Below are 20,702 nucleotides of genomic sequence, written 5' to 3'. Positions count from 1 at the left end.
ACCCATGACTGTGTGGCTAGGCATAGTTCAAATACCATCTATAAATTTGCTGATAATACAACCATTGTTGATAGAATTTCAGATGGAGACGAGAGGGCATACAGGAGTGAGATATGCCAACTAGTGGAATGGTGTCGTGACAACAACCTTGCACTCAACTTCAATAAGACGAAAGAGCTGATTGTCAGTAAGACTTCAGGAAGAGTAAGACGAAGGAACACATATCAATCCTCATAGGGGGATCAGAAGTGGAGAGAATGAGCAGTTTCAAGTCCATGGGTGTCAAGATCTCTGAGGACCTAACCTGGTCCCAACTTATCAATGCAGCTATAAAGAAGGCAAGCGAGCGACAGTACTTCATTAGGAATTTGAAGAGATCTGGTATGTTAACAAATACACCCAAAAAACTCCTGTAGATGTACCGAGGAGAGCATTCTGACAGGCTGCATCACTATCTGGTATTGGGGGGGGGGGGGGGGGCGCGGGTGGCTACAACACAGGGCCGAAAGAAGCCACAGGGGGTTGTAAATGTAGTCGGCTCCATCTTGGGTATTAGCCTACAAAGTACCCAGGATATCTTCAAGGAGCAGTGTCTCACAAGGGCAGCGTCCATTATTAAGGTCCCCCAGCGGGCAGGGCATGCCCTTTTCTCATTGCTACCATCAGGTAGGAGCTACAGAAGCCTGAAGGCAGGATTCAGGATCCCCTCTGCCATCCAATATCTAATTGGACATTGTCAATGAACACTACGTCACTTTTTTAATATATATTATTTCTGTTTTTACATGATCTTTAATCTATTCAATATACATATACTGTCATTGATTTACTTATTTATTTTTACTGTTTTTCTTCTATAATATGTATTGCATTGAACTACTGCTGCTAAGTTAATAAATTTCATGACACATGCAGTTGATAATAAAGCTGATTCTGAATTCTAGATGATGAAAACTAGGGCCAACAAAGACCACAAGCTCTGACACTTACTGAACAAAATATGTTAAATCACAACTCTACAGCAGTGTATTCATACTTGCAAAGGAAGATTCTGAAGGGAAGATTGCTGTAACAAATAAAGCTAAAAGCATGTTGATACAAGTTAGAAAATATTTTGGCTGATCTATGTTTGGCAGTTTTCATTGTGTTGGTACAGGGCAGGGACTCTAGTGAAGTGTAAGTAAGGAGAAGTGCATAATGGAAAAAAAAACTGCAGATGCTTGAAATCTGAAAGAAGAAGAAATGATAGATATAACCGATAATTACTATGTTTACTCTGTTACTTCCCAATCTTGAAGATACACTGGGAAAGAATGCAGATCTGGGCAGAAAGAGGGCACTGAGCATTCTGAAAAGAAGAATGAGATTTTAAAATTTGAATCATTGCTAATTCATGAACCAAGTAAGCAAGGCAGAGTTAATAGGGAAATGGGATGTGATGTAAATTAAGATATTGTCAGCAGAGTTTTGGTTGAGCTGAAATTTGAGGTGGCAAGGTAATAAACTATGGGACTTTATAACAGCCAGTAACACAAGCCATTTATCTCCAAGGTGCATCGGCACTAAAGGTGCATACTGTGACATTATAGACTTCAGCATGAAATGTTAAATAATTTCTTATGTTATTTATAACTGTGGAAATGTGCCATTTAACACAATTATATGATTTTCCTGGTTTAGTAAAATATTGTTTCAGCAAGCCTGCCCTTTCAATGTTTCCATGTCTGATTAGTCTGAAGGAAAAACTATGAAACACATTTAAGATTATCTTTTGCTGCTGCAAATAGGTTAATTCCTCTCCATGCATGTATTAATGTATTTTAAAGTGTGTTATGTGAAATTTGATGCTAAATGCAAGGGAAATTTTAATGTCAACAATCCAATTGTTTGTCCAGGAATGGAAATTGGGGTTAAGACCTCATTACTTTGGGATCAGATGTGTTTTTATAAACTAAATCTGCAAAATTTACTCTCTTGTTAATGTAAGGAAACATTATAACATAGACTAAGAGGACTGTGGGTCTTTTGATTCTTAGGATTTATCCCAATTCCTGGATAACTGGGGTATTTAAATTTTAAGATGTTGTTGCTTTGTTGGAGTATTCAATGAATAATCACATCAGCCAATTTTGTTTCACTTTCATTGGGTCAGCATCCTCAGCACTGTAGCTTGTTTTCCTGATGATAATTTCATCCTCTATGATCTATCCTAAATGTTCATTGTAAAAATCATTTTTGCTCCAAGTTTTGTACATCTGCTTATACCTTACATTCGATGCATAAATCTTGCTTACAAAATGTTTACTTCTAACTGCCAATTCTTTTAAAGTTATGCTTGTTTACTTGTCATATTGTGAATTATTCCAACCATGGACTCTATTTGATTTGCACAAATATCAATAAAATAAATGCAATAATTCATATAAAATCCATTTCAGATGTTAATTAAGGAAGAGGTTGCAATGTGTCACCTCTAGACACCCACCCACTATATACTGGCAAGGGAAGCTGATGAATATCAAGCTTTGGAAATGTACCTAGAAGGAAAAGACAGTGTGTAAATGATCTCTCCCAGGTGGTACTCCATTTGTCTTCAGTGCAAAAATGTTTGGGAAATCAGTACAACTTAGTAATTTTAATAATTTCTTCAAAATGGATGTTAATGAGGGTGTTCAGGCAGAAATTCTCCCAACATTCTGTCAATTAAGTGCCATGTAAAAGAGAATTTTTTTTTAATCCTAGCTATTTCTCATTTCCCAATGATACCCTTGCACTCCTTGACATTTCCACCTCTCCCACCCCTCCCCAAACTAACCCCCTGGCAAGCCCCAGTTCTTTTCTTATAAAACAGCAAACGTTGGCTCTGCGGGCCACAATCTTCAACTGAGTGTAATGCAACTATCATCATATCTGGTGTGGTTGCAGGTGCTTAGCTTGGACCATGTGTGGTTTGGAGCCAGTGTTCAGGCTCCCCAGATACATCCACTTGAGCAGAGGAACCTGCTTTTGATGTCAACCTATGTAAATTATTGGCTCTCTTTCATCGTTCTTTCTGCAGGTCAGAGCAGTTCAATTGACTGGTATCCCATCTACCACGCTAAACATGAATTCCCTCAACTATCAGTGTGTACCATTTGCAAGTTGTACTGCAATTACTTGCCTGGCAATTCCAACAATGTGGACCAAACACATCACCTCTATCACCAACAGAGACAGGGAATTAGACCATAAGACATATGAGCACAAATAGGCCATTTGGCACATTGAGTCAGCTCCACCATTCAGTCATGGCTGATCCTTTTTTACCCTCCTCAGCCCCACTCCCCGTCCTTCTCCCTGTAACCTTGGATGCCATGTCCAGTCAAGAACCTATCAAGATCTGTGTTAAATGCACCCAACAACTTGGCTTCCACAGTTGCCTGTGGTAATAAATTCCAGAAATTCACCACCCTCTAGCTAAAGAAGTTACAGAATCTGGACCTCTGAACCTCCCTCTGTAATTGGATCCTTGACTTCCTAACCGGAAGACCACAATCTGTGTGGATTGGTGATAACATATCCTCCTCGCTGACTATCAACACTGGCACACCTCAGGGGTGTGTGCTTAGCCCACTGCTCTACTCTGTGTATACATATGACTGTGTGACTAGGCATAGCTCAAACACCATCTACAAATTTGCTGACGATACAACCATTGTTGGTAGAATGTCAGGTGGTGATGAGAGGGTGTACAGGAGTGAGATATGCCAACTAGTGGAATGGTGCCACAGCAACAACCTGGTACTCAATGTCAGTAAGACAAAAGAGCTGATTGTGGACTTCAGGAAGGGTAAGATGAAGGAACACATACCAATCCTCATAGAGGGATCAGAAGTGGAGAGAATGAGCAGCTTCAAGTTCCTGCGCATCAAGATCTCTGAGGATCTAACGTGGTCCAAGCATATTGATGTAGTTATAAAGAAGGCAAGACAGCGGCTATACTTTATTTGGTATGTCAACAAACATGCTCAAAAACCTCTATAGTTGCACTGTGGAGAGCATCCTGACAGGCTGCATCACTGTCTGGTATGGAGGGGCTACTGCACAGGACCAAAAGAAGCTGCAGAGGGTTGTAAATCTAGTCAGCTCCATCTTGGGTACTAGCCTACAAAGTACCCAGTACATCTTTAGGAAGCAGTGTCTCAGAAAGGCAGCGTCCATTATTAAGGATGTCAAACACCCAGGGCATGTCTTTTTCTCACTGTTACCATCAGGTGGGAGGTACAGAAGCCTGAAGGCACACACTCAGTGATTCAGGAACCCCTCTGCCATCTGATTCCTAAATGGACTTTGAAGCTTTGGACACTACGTCAGTTTTTTTAATATACAGTATTTCTGTTTTTGCACATTTTTTATTCTATTCAATATAGGTAATTAATTTACTTGTTTATTTATTATTATGTTTTATTATTATTATTTTTCTCTCTGCTAGATTATGTATTGTATTGAACTGCTGCTACTAAGTTAGCAAATTTCATGTCACATGCCAGTGATAATAAACCTGATTCTGATTCAGAAAGAAGTTTCTCCACTGCTCTGTTTTCAGTGAATGCCCCTCTATCCTGAGGCTGTGCCCTCTTGTCCTAGACTCCCTTGCCACGGGAAACATCCTTTCCACGGGAAGCATCCTTTCCAGATGTACTCTGTCTAGGCCTTTCAGCATTCAAAAATTTTCAAAGAGATCTCCCCTCATTCTTGTAAATTCCAGCAAGTACAGACTCAGAGCTATCAAATGGTTCTCATATGTTAACCCTTTCATTCCTGGAATCATCCTTATGAACCTCCTCTCAATGCTATCACATCTTTTCTTAGATGTGAAACCCAAAACTGCTCACAGTACTCAAGGTGAGGCCTCACCATGCCTTATAAAGCCTCAGCATCACATCCCTGCTCTTGTATTCAACCCCTCTTGAAATGAATGCTATTATTACATTTGCCTTCCTCACTACTGACTCTACCTGCAAGTTAACCTTTAGGATGTTCTGCACAAGGACTCCCAAGTCCCCTTGCATCTCAGACTTTTGGATTTTTGCTCCATTTAGAAAATAGTCTGCGCGTCTATTTCTACTAACAAAGTGCATGGCCATGCATTTTCCAACATTGTAATTCATTTGCTACTTTCTTGCCCATTCTCCTAATCTGTCTAAGTCCTTCTGCAGCCTACCTATTTCCTCAACACTACCTGCCCCTCCACCAATCTTCATATTGTTACGAAGGATGAACAGCTCTTATGGGCAGAAGGGTGCAGAGTTGCCCATATGCCCATATCCCCCCCCCCCACCACCCCGGGAGAATCACAAATTGTTACTGTTACCATACTGCTAATGAGAGAGAAAGAGAGACAAAGGGAAAACATACTGGGACTGGAACATCTGCTTCAGATAAGGGAGAGATAACACCGGGAGAGAGAGACTTGTTGTTCCACCATATTAAGACTCCTGAAAGACTTATGACTCGGGAGAGGGCTGTTTACTTGGTACCATTCTGTTCATTAAAATTCCTCAGAGGACAGCCGGAGTGGGCTGGTTTGATAGACTAAGCCATTCAAAACTGATTGACACCTGAGACCCTGTGAGTGGGGATAAAAGTGAGGTCTGGGGAGGCACCCCTCAGACACACCAGGAGACACACTAGTGAGCACTGCTTGAGTGTTGGAACCCACGAGAAGGTGTGGGGCATCGGAGACTGAACGAAGGATCGGTCAGTTTAACTCACAGTGTTATTAGCAGGGCCGGTGGGGGCTTGGGTGTGTGTCCACCCTTGCCTGGGTGACGAGTCCACCACAGAAGAACGGTCTAGCTGAAGGACAGAGGGGTCATACGTGAATGGCCACAACAACACATCAACGGATCAAGAATGTAAAGGAAGGTTTGCCTGACTGTAGCTGTCACTGTTTGCTCTCTCTCTCTCTCTCCTCCGATTAAAACGCAAGAACCAACAACTACCTCAGCACGTATGAACTGAACTGAACTTTATATTCACATATGACAATTCATTATCCCCTAGACATCGATAGAGCTTGTTTATTATTGATCATTATTATACCCACACTTTTAGGTTTAGTGTTGCTAACGTGTATTATCTGTATATTTGCATTGTTGATATTGATTTGTATATTTTACTAATAAACACTGAAAATAGTACCACCAGACTCCAACGGATACTTCTTTCTCTGCTGGTCAGACACCCAGTTACGGGGTATGGAACAATATTATCTGCAAACTTGGCAACAAAGCCATCTATTCCATCATCTAAATCATTGATATAAAAGGAATTGTTCCCAACATCAACCCCTGCGGAACACCACTACTCACTGGCAGATAGCCAGAAAAGGATTCTCTTATTCCCACTTGCTGCCTTGTACCTATCAGCTAAAGCTCTAACCATGCCAGTAACGTTCCTGTAATGCTATGGGCCCATAACTTGATAAGCAGCTTCATGTGTGACACCTTGTCAAAGGCCTGCTGAAAGTCCATATATACAACATCCACTGCATCCCCTTATCTATCCTATGTGTAGTCTCCTCAAAGAATTCTAACGGGTTCGTCAGGCAAGATTTTACATTCAGGAAACCCAGCTGACTTCATCCTATCTTGTCCTGTGTCACCAAGAACTCCATTACCTCATTCTTAACAATTGACTCCAATGTCTTCACAACCACTGAGGTCAGGCTAACTGGTCTATTGTTTCCTTTCTGCTGCCTTTCTCCTTTCTTAAAGAGTGGAGTGACATTTGCAATTTTCCTGTCTTCTGGCACCATGCCAGAGTCCGATGCTTTTTGGAAAATCATTTCTAGTGCCTCCACAATCAGTCCCTCTGCACCTCCATCCCCCACCAGGAAGGTCTCAAAGCTCTCCGTTTCTTTTTGGACACCAGACCCAACCAGTTCCTCTCCACCATAGCTCTCCTCCATCAAGCAGAACTTGTCTTCATTCTTTATAATTTTTCCTTTGGCTCCTATGGGTCCCAGTAATGCAAGCCTTTTTGTTGGCTACATGGAAGCAGGTGCTAGAGAGTACCCCAGTGGCTGTCCCCCTTCATAATAAGTACTCCTGCTTGAGTACTGTTGAGGGGGACAACCTACCTGGGGAAAGTAACAGCGGTCACGCCTCTGGCACAGAGTCTGGCCCTGTGGCTCAGAGGGTAGGGAAAGGAAGAGGATGGCAGCAGTGATAGTGGACTCTATACAGTAGTTAGGGAGTCAGATCGGCGATTCTGTGGACGCAGGAAAGAAATGCGGATGGTAGTTTGCCTCCCAGGTGCCAGGGTCTGGGATGTTTCTGATTGCGTCCACGATATCTTGAAGTGGGAAGGAAAGTGGGAAGTAGTACATATTGGTACCAATGACATAGGTAGGAAAAGGGAGAAGGTCCTGAAAACAGACTACAGGGAGTTAGGAAAGAAGTTGAGAAGCAGGACCTCAAAGGTAGTAATCTAGAGATTATAGCCTGTGCCGCATGACATTGAGTGTAGGGGTAGAATGAGGTGGAATGTGTGGCTGAAGGATTGGAGTAGGGGGCAGGAATTCAGATTTCTGGATCATTGGGACCTCTTCTGGGGCAGGTGTGACCTGTACAAAAAGGACGGGTTGCACTTGAATCTGAAGGGGACCAATATCCTGGCGGGAAGGTTTGCTAAGGCTATTGGGGAGAGTTTAAATTAGAATTGCTGGAGGGTGGGAACTGAACTGTAGAGACAGAGAAAAGGGAGGTTGACTCACAAATAGAAAAATCTTGGAGACAGTGCAAAAGGGAGGAAAGGCAGGTGATAGAGAAGGGGCGCACTCAGACCGATGGTTTGAGATATGTCTATTTCAATGCGAGGAGTATTATGAATAAAGCAGATGAGCTTAGAGCGTGGATCGACACTTGGAGCTATGATGTTATGGCCATTACAGAGACTTGGATGGCTCAGGGACAGGATTGGTTACTTCAAGTGCCAGGCTTTAGATGTTTCAGAAAGGATAGGGAGGGAGGCAAAAGAGGTGGGGGCATGGCACTGTTGATCAGAGATAGTGTCATGGCTGCAGAAAAGGAGGAAATCATGTTGAGGTTGTCTATGGAGTCTCTGTGGGTGGAAGTTAGGAATAGAAAGGGGTCAATAACTCCACTGGGTGTTGTTTTATAGTAACAGGGACATCAAAGAGCAGATAGGGAGACAGATTCTGGAAAGGAGTAATAATAACAGGGTCTTTGGCATCTCCCTAGATTGAGGGGTTTAGATGGGGTGGAGTTTGTTAGGTGTGTTCAGGAAGGTTTCTTGACACAATATGTAGATAAGCCTACAAGAGGAGAGGCTGTACTTGATCTGGTATTGGAAAATGTACCTAGTCAGGTGTCAGGTCTCTCAGTGGGAGAACATTTTGGAGATAGTGATCACAATTCTATCTCCTTTACCTCTCCATTGGAGAGGGATAGGAACAGACAAATTAGGGAAACGTTTAATTGGAGTAAAGGGAAATATGAGGCTATCAGGCAGGAACTTGGAAGCATAAATTGGAAATAGATGTTCTTAGGGAAACATACAGAAGAAATGTGGCAAATGTTCAGGGGATATTTGCATGGGGTTCTGAGTAGGTACTTTCCAATGCGACATGGAAAGGATGGTAGGCTACAACATCCCTGGTGTACAAAGGCTGTTGCAAATCTAGTCAAGAAGAAAAGAAGAGCTTATGAAAGGCTCAAAAAACTAGGTAATGATAGGAATCTAGAAGATTATAAGGCTAGCAGGAAGGAGCTTAAGAAGGAAATTAGGAGAGCCAGAAGGCATTGGCGGAAAGGATTAAGGAAATCCCCAAGGCATTCTACAAGTTAGTGAAGAGCAAGAGGATAAGACGTGAGAGAATAGAATGAGATCAAGTGTGACAGTGGAAAAGTGTGTATGGAACCAAAGGAAATAGCGGAGGTACTTAATGAATACTTTGCTTCAGTATTCACTATGGAAAAGGATCTTGGAGATTGTAGGGATGACTTACAGTGGACTGAAAAGCTTGAGCATGTAGATATTAAGGAAGAGGATGTGCTGGAGCTTTTGGAAAGCATCAAATTGGATAAGTCACTGCCACCGAACGGGATGTACCCCAGGCTACTGTGAGAAGCAAGCGAGGAGATTGCTGAGCCTCTGGCAAGGATCTTTGCATCATCAATAAGGACAGGAGAGGTTCCAGAGGATTGGAGGGTTGCAGATGTTGTTCCCTTATTCAGGAAAGGGAGTAGAGATAGCCCAGGAAATTATAGGCCAGTGAGTCTTACTTCAGTGGTTGGTAAGTTGATGGAGAAGATCCTGAGTGGCAGGATTTATGAACATTTGGAGAGGCAGAACATGATAAGGAATAGTCAGCATGCCTTTGACAAAAAGCAGGTCATGCCTTACGAGCCTGATTGAATGTTTTGAGGATGTGACTAAACAGACTGATGAAAGTAGAGCCGTAGATATAGTGTGTATCGATTTTAGAAAGGCACTTGATAAGGTATCCCATGCAAGGCTTATTGAAGAAGTAAGGAGGCATGGGATCTAAGGAGATATTGCTTTGTGGATCCAGAACTAGCTTGCCCACAGAAGGCAAGGAGTGGTTGTAGACGGGTCATATTCTGCATGGGGGTTGGTGACCAGTGGTGTGCTTCAGGGATCTGTTCTGGGACCCTTTGTGATTTTTTATGAATGACCTGGATGAGGAAGTGGAGGGATGGGTTAGTAAATTTGTTGATGACACAAAGGTTGGGGGTATTGTGGATAGTGTAGAGAGCTGTCAGAGGTGACAATGGGACATTGATTGGATGCAAAACTGGGCTGAGATGTGACAGATGGAGTTCAGCCCAGATAAGTGTGAGGCGGTTCATTTTGGTAGGTCAAATATGATGGCAAAATATAGCATTAATGGCAAGACTCTTGGCAGTGTGGAGGATCAGAGGGATCTTGGGGTCCGAGTCCATAGGACACTCAAAGCTGCTACGCAGGTTGACTCTGTGGTTAAGAAGGCGTACGGTGCATTGGCCTTCATCAATCTTGGGATTGAGTTTAAGAGCCAAGAGGTAATGTTGCATCTATATAGGACCCTGGTCAGACCCCACTTGGAATAATGTCCTCAATTCTGGTCACCTCACTACAGGAAGGATGTGGAAACCATGGAAAGGGTGCAGAGGAGATTTACAAGGATGTTGCCTGGTTTGAGGAGCATGCCTTATTAGAATAGGTTGAGTGAACTGAGCCTTTTCTCCTTGGAGCGTCAGATGATGAGAGGTGGCCTGATCGAAGTGTATAAGATGATGAAAGGCATTGATCATGTGGATAGTCAGAGGCTTTTCCCCAGAGCTGAATTGGCTAGCACGAGAGGGCATAGTTTTAAGGTACTTGGAAGTAGGTACAGAGGAGATGTCAGGGGTAAGTTTTTTACACAGAGAGTGGTAATGGGCTGCCAGTAGCGGTGGTGGAGGTGGAAACAATAAGGTCTTTAAAGAGACTCCTGGATGGATACATGGAGCTTAGAAAAATAGAGGGCAGTGGGTAAAGCCTAGGTGGTTCTTAGGTAGGGACATGTTCGGCACAGCTTTGTGGGCCAAAGAGCCTGTATTGTGCTGTAGGTTTTCTATGTTTCTATGTAACAGGAGATTGGTGTGCACTTTGTCCAGGTTTTCACACAGTTTTTTTAAACATTCTCTAGTGAACTGGTCTTAAAGCTATTAAATAACTTGCTTCCTGAATCTTTCTATCGACTATGAATTTATTTTCAAAAACTTTAATCTGTTTGTTTTCAGATTCCAATAGTTGTTTAAAGTAACCAGCACTTTTACGTGTCATATGGCTGTGATTTGTAGGTAAATGTCTGTTCAACTTTGCTGGAGCCATTGCTACATTAGTGAGTTGTTTGCCACAGACTCGGCACAATGGAATAGGACAACTTGGTCACCAGTCCATGTAAAACCCATTGATCAGTAGCTTTCATTGTGAAGACTGACATTTTGTGTCCATTGTTGAATTAGTGCAGTGAAATGACTCAGAAGATTGTAATTTTTCATCATTAACCTTATCAGAGTTGTCCGTAAACTGGACAATAACACTGGACTGGACCATCTTTAGAATGAAAATTTCCCTCCAATTTTCTACTACACTGGTAGTTTGTTCCCGTAAGTCAGTCGGCAGCACGTAAGGGGAAGTTGGGGAAGGTAATTCAAGAGGGAGAGGTTGACTTCGCAGCCCAAGTTTGCCAAATCCATTCAATGCTCGGAAAACACACTTCATGCTCATCAGCCTACAATCCTTCCCTCTGTGCAATACAGCACTCACTAATTATCAATGGCCTCCCCTATCTCGCATCAAAAACTGAGAAGGGACTCAACCAAAGAAACAGGGTGCATGTGCGTACTGCTATACCATGCGAGATGTCTAATGAGATTGCTAACGGGACTGCTTGGTCACTGCTTACCACTGTGAGCACTACATCGCGCTACATCACGCAATGTGTGAAGTTCAAAAAATGATGTTTTTTATAATAACAATCTCCCACAGAACCCCTTGCGCTATCTCATGGAACCCCAGTTGAGAAACCCTACTATAGATGAACTGTATTGCTCTTCGTCACTGGTCAATTTAATAATAATTCCTGCCATCTCCACCCTATTTTTTTGTCTTTTTTTCTCTTCCAGTGGCTCATCCACTAGGATCTGCTGAGAGAGTACTCCACCTAGTGGCTGGAGTCCAATGAAATCAGGGACTCACTTCCCAAATGCTACCTATGACAACAATTAAGTAATCCTTTGGCTGCATGCCATTTTGTTAAAGAAGGCAGATTTTGTTGAAGTCACGCCAGTCACTCCTATGTTCTATTTTTGACTTTCTGGGAAGTTGTTCTATCCTACTGTTGGCCACTCTCTTTTCAGTAGAGCTGCCAGGGGTTGAAAGAAGGCAGACTAAATACAACACACATTTGAGAATGGACTTGAGCATTTCCTGAGTGCCACCCCACAGCCTCAAAGTTAAAAAGGTAGTAGATTTGTTTTCGGAGATTGGAGGTGGGGCAGATTTGGTGGAGAGGAATTGATTCCAAGGTGAAGATGGCTGGGAGATTGAACAAGAGAGCAGCTCGAGAGAGAGTTCGGGGAAGTCAGTATTTGTGGTGAGTGGTAGTTGCATTGTCTAATCAGTTTTTTTAACATAGAAAATCTGACCTGATGTATGTCTGCAGCGCTCGGAAGTACTGAGGAGTGAGCAAAACCTAGACGTGTAGATAATCAATACACAGAGGGTAGAGAGGATACAACAATGGGCCTCCTCTTAAGAGAATGGGGTAGGGCAGGTGATTGAAGTATCAATGGAGGAGTATAGTGCTACCAGTCACCATAATAGTTCTAATAATTTTTAAATAGTTATGGAGAAAGCTAGGAATTTAACGGCTTAAATTGGAACAGGGGTTCTTTTGAAGGCATTAGGTGGAGGTCAACTGGGTGAGAATATTGTAGGTAAAGGGACATCTGCTATGTGGAAAGTTTTTACAAGTATGATATCCAGAGTCAGCGACAGCATGTTCCTGTTAGGGTAAGGCTGGCAAGTTTAGGGAATCTTAGTGGACAAGAGATATCAAGACTCTTGACAGAAAAGGGAAGAGGTATACATCAGGTTTAGGGGTGAGGATAAAGTGAATCTCTTGATTAGAAATATAGGAAACACTTAGCAGGGAAATCAGGAGGGCAGGAAGAGGGCATGAGAAGCATCTGTAGGCAAGTTTAAAGAAAATCCCAAGAGATGCTTCAGGTATACTGCATGGATAGATAAGAATTGATTAGGGATAGCCAGCATGGCTCTATGCATGAAAAATTGAGTCTCACATATCTATTAAAGCTTGTTTTTAAAAAAAGTAACCAAGAAGATTGATGAGGGAAAAGTACTGGAGGATGCCTATGTGGACTTTAGCAAGGTCTCATAGGAAAGACTTGTCTGGAAGGTTGGATCACGTGGGATCCAGGGAGAGCCATAATTGATTTGATGGTAGGAAGCAGAGGGTGATGGTGGTAGGTTTTTTTTGGCCTGTGTCTGGTGTGGTACCATGGGGCTTCAGCGCCTAGTGTTGTTCGACATTTATTTAAACAATTTGGCTGAGAATATACTAGGCACGGTTAGTAACTTTTCAGATGACATTAAAGCAGGTGGCACCATAGACGGTGAAGATGGTTACCAAAACTTACAGCGGATCAGAGAAGCAAGTGGACTGAGAAAAGGCAAATGGCATTCAATTCAGATAAATGCAAGGGGTTTAATTTTGGGAAGCTATGCCTAGTTAGGACATTTACAGTGAACAGTTGTGCTTTGGGGAGTGTTGCAGAACAGAAGGACCTCCAAGTACAACCACATAGTTTCCTAAAAATGGCAACACAGATAGATGAGGTGGTGAAAAAGCCATCAGGCATACTAGCCTTCATTAATCAGGATGTGATGTAGCAGTTGTATAAGGTGTTGGTGGGTTCTTCCCTGGAGTATGTTATTTATTGTTTTAGTTGCCTTTTATAGGAAAGGTATCATTAAGCTGGAAAGAGTGCAAAGAAAATTCACAAGAATTTTTGCCAGAAATTGAGGGGCAGGGAGGGGGTGGGCAGGCTTGGACTTTGTTTCTCTGAGCATAGGAGACTGAGTTTATAGAGAAGTATAAAAACATGAGGGGCAGAGACAGGGTGAAAACACACTGTCTTTTTCTCAGGAAAATGGAATCAAAATCTAGAGGGCACAGGATTAAGGTGGGAGGGGAAAGATTTAAAAGGGACCTTGGGTGCTGTTTCTCCACTCAAAGCGTGCAGAGGGAGGAAGTAATTGAGGTAGATACAATTACAACATGTAAAAGACATTTGGACAGGTACATGGATAGGAAAAGTTTAGAAGGATACATGCTAAACATGGGAAAATAGGACTAACCTTGATGGGTATCTTGGTTGGCTTGAGGGCCAGTTTCCATATTGTATTACTTAATGAGTCTATTTAGCACTCATTCAACCTGTTCAGTGAGTATATCATGGCAATGCATGATCTAAAACAAGCTGAAACAGGAATCAAATTGTAGGATTATAGTGAAGATGATCTAAGATATAGAGATTGTGCTGGCCTATTGCTTGAGAAATCTTAAAGAAAAATTACTGTGTTTGCTAAAAAGACTTAGCAGTCCAAGCATTAGCTGTGGAAAGAAATGTAGATTTAATGTTTCAGGTCGAGAACCATTCATCAGCATTAAGAACGCAAGATAAAAAATCAGTTTAGTGTTGCAGACGGGTGGTGGTTGGAAGTACAAAGAGATTATCACTGATAAACTGAAGCCAGCTGGCATATTTAACATCACGTGAAAACACTTGCATGCTCTTCACCTTATTCTGCAACACCAGCATAGATCATCATAAAAATGACTTAGTACACAGTTTTTTTTATCCTTTGCCACACTCAGAATTGGATGGAAACACTGGCCCCACCATGTCAGAATAATCCCTTTTTACCCTCTTAGCCACCCGAGCCATCCACCTTCTTGCAGCTACCATTGGACGGGAGGTACAGAAGCCTTAACTTCCATATCACCACCTTCAGGAACAGATACTTCCCTCCAACCATTCTGTTCTAGAACCAATCTGTATGACTCTAATCACTCGCTCAGTAATATCAACACTATGACCACTTTGCACTACAATCGAGTTTTTGTTCTAATTGTGTTCTTTCTTGTATAATTTGTGTTCAATTTATATATTTTTTGTAAATGTTATGCCTTTAATCCTATGTGCCTGTGATGCTGTTCCAAGTAAGTTGCTCCAAGTATGCCTGAGCATACATGTGCTTGTGCATGTGACCTTGACTTTGATCAAGTATAGATTATGTAAAGTTTACTCGTCCTTTGGACAGAAATGGGGAAGTACAGATAAAGTTGAAAGCCATGTAATATTAAGAATAACAACAATATCAGCATTGATCAAGATGAGAGTTAGAGTTAATGCAATGTCAACTGAATGAAGAATAGTCAGTTCTTGAGTTTTCCAAATTATGCTGCAGGATGAGAAAGTTAGAATTTAAGGATTAGAACTGAACCACTTTAAATGTGATGCTGGGGAAAATTGCTCGAAATTCCATGGATGACATCTATCATTCACTCATGTGCCAAGTCTATTTGTTCCCTTTAGGCCATGATGTTCAATAGAAACTAATGCATTTTGAACATATTGCCACTATTAGATGAACTCAGCACCTTCTATGCTCACTTTGAAAGGGAGAACACAACTACAGCTGTGAAGATCCCTGCTGTACCTGATGACCTTGTGATCTCTTTCAGAGGCTGATGTTAGGCTGTCTTTAAAGAGAGTGAACCCTTGCAAGGTGGAAGGTCCAAATGGAGTACCTGGTAAGGCTCCGAAAACCTATGCCAACCAACTAACAGGGGTATTCAAGGATTTTCAACCTCTCACTGCTACAGTCCGAAGTTCCCACTTGCTTCAAAAAGGCAACAATTATATCAGTGCCTAAGAAGAATAATGTGAGCTGCCCTAATGTCTATCACCCAGTAGCTTTGAGAGGTTGGTCATGACTAGACTGAACTCCTGCCTCAGCAAGGAACTGGCCCCATTGCAATTTGCCTATCACCACAATAGGTGAATGGCAGATGCAATCTCAATGGCTCTCCATGCAGCTTTAGACCACCTAAAGCCGCAGCAACAACCTAGCACTCAACGTCAGTAAGACAAAAGAACGGATTGTGGACTTCAGGAAGGGTAACACATACCAATCCTGATGGAGGGATCAGAAGTGGAGAGAGTGAGCAGTTTTAAGTTCCTGGGTGTCAAGATCTCTGAGGATCTAACCTGGTCCCAACATATTGAAGCAGCTATAAAGAAGGCAAGACAGCAGCTATACTTCATTAGGAGCTTGAAGAGATTTGGCATGTCAACAAATGCACTCAAAAACTTCTATAGATGTACCGTGGAGAGCATTCTGACGGGCTGTATCACTGTCATGTATTTGGGGGGGGGGGGCGGTTGCTACTGCACAGGACCGAAAAAAGCTGCAGAAGGTTGTAAATCTAGCCAGCTCCATCCTGAGTACTAGCCTACAAAGTATCCAGGACATCTTCGGCGAGCGGTGTCTCAGAAAGGCAGCGTCTATTATTAAGGACTACCAGCCCCCAGGGCATGCCCTTTTCTCACTATTACCATCAGGTTGAGGATACAGAAGGCTAAAGACACACTCAGTGATTCAGGAACAGCTTCTTCCCCTCTGCCATCCAATTCCTAAATGGACATTGAACCCTTGGACACTACTTCACTTTTTTTAATATATAGTATTTCTGTTTTCGTGTGTTTATTTATTCAATGTACATAGACTGTAATTGATTTACTTATTATTATTGTTTTATTTATTTTTTCTCTCCTATATTATGTATTGCATTGAACTGCTGCTGTTAACAAATTTCACGTGAACACCAGCGATAATAAACCTGATTCTGATAGGGATAGTAGCATCAAATAGGATTAGAATAGATGGGCAGAAAGGCTGACATGGATGTGGTGAGCCAAAGGGCCTGTTTCTATGCTGTACAACTTATTAGTATCAACTAAACTAGGTAAGTAGTAAAAGGAATCAAACTAGAAGTGACATACAGGAGAAAAATCAATTTCAGAAGTAAAGGGAATTAAGGAGAACAGAAAGGTACTAATGGGATTGTTTTGCCGAGAACCTGCATGATCCTATGCAGCCAAAAATCTTTCGACTCTGACTTGATAAGAACTAATTCTTGTCTGTGCATCAAAGAATAAAAATATCTTGGAAATTGGTTTGTATTGTCAAATGCACTTAGATATAGTAAACAAGTAGTTTTGCATGCTATTGAGCTAAGTAATTTCAAAACCGAAGTACGTTGAAACTGTATAAAGGAGAAAGCAATAACAGAATGCTGAATATAGTGCTATAGTTACAGAGGTTGTTCAGTACAGGTAAACAAAACACATGATACTGTAGAATGAGAGATCAAGAGTTCATCTTTATTGTACAATAGGTCTATTCAATTGTTTTATAACAGCAGGATAGAAGCTATCAATGAGTTCAGTTGTTTGAGTTTTCGAGCTTTTCCATCTTCTTCCCAGTGGATGGGGGAAGAAGAGAGAGTGACCAGGGTGGGAAGAGTCTTTGATTATGTTGAAAATTAAGTTAATGTGAAGTAAGGCCATTTTGTGTATGTTTCTTGGTGTCTTCATCCCAGTCCCAAGGATTAGAATCATTATTACCTTACAGTTTGCTTATTTTGGTACACACTGCCACCTAAAGCAGCAAGCTGTTCAACTGTGCCATTTACCTGTACTGTGAACTGCATGCATTTTGAATATTTTATTATCTTATTTACAGTGATATTTTGATGTTTTGTTGTGCGTGATATATGTATTGTGGCCACACTGTGGTCCAGAGAAATGTCATTTCATTTGACTGTATATTTAGTATGTACAGTCAGAATACAATAAACCTGAACATGTATACAAGTGTTGAAGTTTTCAATAAAGACTCGAATCACCTGTAACAATGAAGATTATTAGTGTGTGCCCAACTACAAGCTTTGACTGACTCACAAGGATGCAAGTCTACTGAGTCCTCACAATATAGGATCCTTATTTCAATGAGGCCTGTGTGGCATGCCATAAGTATCCTTAAATATTACTGCCTTATAATACTTTGCTGGGAGTAACATCTGAGTACATATGTAGCCACTTACCTCGGACTGTATACTTGTAAAGTATGTGTTGCTGCAATATTCAAGAATGTGGCATTGATCCCTTGAGATATATTTGGAAGTGCTGATATGTGGCCTTTCTACAATGCTCATAGGCTCATATAGCATTACAGTACAGAAACAAGCCCTTTAGCCTATCTATCCTGTCAGTCTGGTTTTCTATCTAGTCCCATCTACCTACACCTGGACCACAACCTTCCCTATCTTTCATTGAAACTTCTTTTAAAGGTTACAGTTAAACCTGCATCTTCCACTTCTACTGGCAGCTCATTGCACCTTTGCCCCTCTAAGTGAAAGAGGACTACCTCAAATTCGCCTTAAATATTTCACCTTTTACACAAAACCAGGTTCCACTCCTGTATTAGATGGAACTTGGTGTCATCTTCTGCTTCTCTAGCCCATCCACTTCAATGTTCGATGTGTTGTGCATCCAGAGATGCTCTGAAGCACACTGCTGTTGTAAAACATAGTTACCTGAGTTACTGTCACCTTCCTGTCAGCCGCTAGTGCCAAATGGTATTGGTCTCTGCTGTTCATTTAGATTCATCAGCTGCATGGAGAGGGTGAGCCTGCTGCATAGGCAACAACATATTTTCCATATTGTACTGGCATGGTTTGCCATCTAAGATGCAATATCCATGGTCAACCCTGACCAATGAGGGGCCTCATAAGTCTTACAAAGACTTTTGTCCTCCAAAGTGTAACATCTCATATTTGTCTGGATAGCCTCCAACCTGATGGCATGAACACGGATTTCTCAAACTTCCATTATTTTCTCTCTCTGCCCCTTCTCTTTTTCCTTTCCCCATTGATTCCCATCTCACCCCTTCTCCCTCTGGTGCCCTTCAACTTCCCCTTTCTTCCACGGTCCTCTGTCCTATCCACTCAGATTCTTTCTTCTTCAGACCCCCCCCCCCCCCCCCACTCCTCCACCCACCCATCTTCCCCCTCAGTTTCACCTATCACCTGCTGGCCTGTACTACCTTCCTTCCAGTCCTAATGAAGGGTCAAACTGAACCGTCAACTATTTATTTTCCTCCAGCAGTTTGAGATTCTGCAGAAGTTGAAAAACACATGTTTTAAATTCCATCTGCCATTTTTACCCCACTTTCCCAGCTGATCCATATCACTTTGCAAAATTTGATTACCTTCCTCGCTGTCCACTATGCCTCCAATCTTGGTGTCACCTGCAAATTTGCTGATCCAGTGTACCACATTATCATCTAAATTATTAAAGTAGATGATAAACAACAGATCCAGAACCGATCCCTGTGGCAAAACACTAGTCACAGACTTACAGTAAGAAAAAAACCATTTTTGGCTAACTATCCTTGATCTAAAATGATTAGGGCCAGAAGTGTTTCAGATTTTGGAATATACAATGAGATAGCTTGGGATCGCCATCATTTCCAACTCTGAATTTTGTCTTACACTTGTTCATCACATATATGTACTTAATATTTTCATCATATTAATGGTATGTCATAATTTTCACTGTTATCATCTAGTGGGTAACAAAAGCAGCACAGCATCATCGGGATAATACCTGAATCAGCTGTTGAACAACAAACAACAGGTTTTCAGTCACCACCTACGCTATCGCGTTTTGATTAAAAGGTTACATTACATTGTATTTGCATTGCACTTTGTTTTAGGTTTTATGTAAGGTATAAAAACCAACAGGATTATAGACTTGTTCTGGTGCTAGATTTTCATGAGCAATGATCTTTGTAAACTTATCAATACTTTGTGACTAGTAAATGCTTTATCTTTAAATTTTTTTTTAAAATCATGATAGATCTTTGCTTGTTTCATGATCGGCATACTGTTAAGCGACATATGTTCACTCCTGTGCTGATGAATGTATTCTTTCAATGCACGATCAAGATCTTCATTTTTTGCATTATGCAGTGATTTTCTTTTTCCATTAACTTCTGTTCATTGCATATATGAGGTTACTTCTCAGAACTGTCTGCGATGCAAAGAGACCTGGGCATTGTCAGGGAACCTTCCCAGTGCCTTGTGGAATTTTCCATTTGTAACGTCATTATCAGCACTCGGAAAAAAAAACAGATTTTGGAGTTTCGAATAAGGGGTACTCAACATGTTCTACCACTCTTCTTTTGCTAAGTCAAGTTTACTATTACATCCTGAATGCCAAGTGCTTGAACTTTCTACACCAGCCTCCTATGCGGGTCTTGTCAAAGCTCTTGCTTAAGTCAACGTAGACAACATCCACCATCTTCCCTTTATTAACATTGGAAGACTTCTATAAGATTGGTTAGACATGATCATGTCACAAAACCATGTTGACCATCCCTAATCAGGTTGTCTATCCAAATATTTATATATCCTGTCCCTTATACCTTCCAATAATTTAGCCACAAATGATGGCAGGCTCACTGGCTTATAATTTTCCAGTTTATTCCTAGAGCCCTTTTTAAACAACTGAACATGAGCTATCCTCCAGTCCTGCGGCACCTCACCTGTAGCTAAGATTTTTAAAATATCTTTGCCGGGGTTCTTGCAATTTCTGCATAAGTCTCCCACAAGGTCCGAGCGGTCATCTTGTTAGACCCTGGGGATTTATCCACCCTAACAGGTCTCAGGAGACCAAGCACCTCTTCTTCAATAATTCAAATAAAATACATGACCCGACCATTGTTTTGCCACGGTTCTATAGACTGGGTTTATCACTCGAGTAAATAAAGATGCAAAAAATTCATTTTAGACCTCTCCCATCTCTTTCAGCTCCATGCATTGATGACCATGCTGATCTTCAAGTGGTCCAATTTTGTTCCTTGATGTCATTTTGCTCTTAATACAGCTTGAGAAGCACATGGGATTCTTTTTCATCTTGTCTAACAGAGCAATCTCATGTCCATTTTGTGCCCTCTTGATTTCTCTCTCTTATGTTCTCTTGCATTTCCTG

This window comes from Hypanus sabinus, chromosome 7, assembly GCF_030144855.1.
Source record: "Hypanus sabinus isolate sHypSab1 chromosome 7, sHypSab1.hap1, whole genome shotgun sequence".
In the NCBI taxonomy this organism is placed as follows: domain Eukaryota; kingdom Metazoa; phylum Chordata; class Chondrichthyes; order Myliobatiformes; family Dasyatidae; genus Hypanus; species Hypanus sabinus.
This window is presented reverse-complemented; position numbering follows the sequence as displayed.